This window comes from Triticum urartu, unplaced genomic scaffold (assembly GCF_056163025.1).
Source record: "Triticum urartu cultivar PI428250 unplaced genomic scaffold, HENAU_Tu73 scaffold1808, whole genome shotgun sequence".
Taxonomy (NCBI): Eukaryota; Viridiplantae; Streptophyta; class Magnoliopsida; order Poales; family Poaceae; genus Triticum; species Triticum urartu.
Genome location: NW_028260258.1, coordinates 3,434 through 4,833, shown reverse-complemented (window position 1 = coordinate 4,833; position 1,400 = coordinate 3,434). Strand labels below are relative to the sequence as shown.

General features: G+C 37.9%; 1 non-coding gene across 1 annotated transcript; it reads right to left on the bottom strand.

Moving 5' to 3' along the window:
- Window positions 1–815: 815 nt before the first annotated feature.
- Window positions 816–887, bottom strand: TRNAR-UCU (transfer RNA arginine (anticodon UCU)). Its single transcript has one exon. It is a non-coding gene; the product is annotated as a tRNA-Arg (tRNA).
- Between the last annotated feature and the right edge of the window lie 513 nt (window positions 888–1,400).

Below are 1,400 nucleotides of genomic sequence, written 5' to 3'. Positions count from 1 at the left end.
GAAGACCTCCCGGACGTGAGGCTTATCCAGGGGATGTTTTTTATTTGCATTCACGCCTTTTAGAAAGAGCCGCTAAATTAAATTCTCTTTTAGGCGAAGGAAGTATGACCGCTTTACCAATAGTTGAGACTCAATCTGGAGACGTTTCCGCCTATATTCCTACTAATGTAATCTCCATTACAGATGGACAAATATTCTTATCTGCGGATCTATTCAATGCCGGAATTCGACCCGCTATTAATGTGGGTATTTCTGTTTCCAGAGTAGGATCCGCGGCTCAAATTAAAGCCATGAAACAAGTAGCTGGCAAATCAAAATTGGAACTAGCGCAATTCGCAGAGTTACAAGCCTTTGCACAATTCGCCTCTGCTCTCGATAAAACAAGTCAGAATCAATTGGCAAGGGGTCGACGATTAAGGGAATTGCTTAAACAATCCCAGGCAAATCCTCTCCCAGTGGAAGAGCAGATAGCTACTATTTATACCGGAACAAGAGGATATCTTGATTCGTTAGAAATTGAACAGGTAAATAAATTTCTGGATGAGTTACGTAAACATCTAAAAGATACTAAACCTCAATTCCAAGAAATTATATCTTCTAGCAAGACATTCACCGAGCAAGCGGAAATCCTTTTGAAGGAAGCTATTCAGGAACAGCTGGAACGGTTTTCTCTTCAGTAACAAATAAATTTTGCATGTCTACTCTTGTTAGTAGAATAGGAATCGTTGAGAAAGCTTTTTCATTTGAATCATGCAAAAAAGTTTTCTTTGTTTTTAGTTTAGTATAGTTATTTAAAGAATAGATAGAAATAAGATTGCGTCCAATAGGATTTGAACCTATACCAAAGGTTTAGAAGACCTCTGTCCTATCCATTAGACAATGGACGCTTTTCTTTCATATTTTATTCTTTCTTTTATTTTTTTGCTTCTTCCGAGAAAAAACTGTTAGACCAAAACTCTTTTAGGAAATCAAAAAATCCAGATACAAATGCATGATGTATATATTATATCATGCATATATCATAAAGAAGGAGTATGGAGGCGGTAGTGGGAATCGAACCCGCAACCCCAAGGTTATGAGCCTTATGAGCTACCAAACTGCTCTATACTCTTAAACTAAAGAGGGGTAACTAGTGGATAAAAGAGGGTTGGATACGCCCCTCTACCAATATCTATACAAATAGAATAGTCCATTTATACAGAATGGTAAAGAGGGCTCCTCTATGATTATCAATTCCAGAAATCCATACAAATACGAAAGGGTATTTTATCCTTACCAACTGGATCTTGTTGCACCCGGTAACAAACATTCATAAACCATTTCTCGAAGTACGTGTCCGGATAGCCCAAAATGTCGATAGTTAGCTCTAGGTCTTCCGGTCAAAAAACAACGTCGATGAA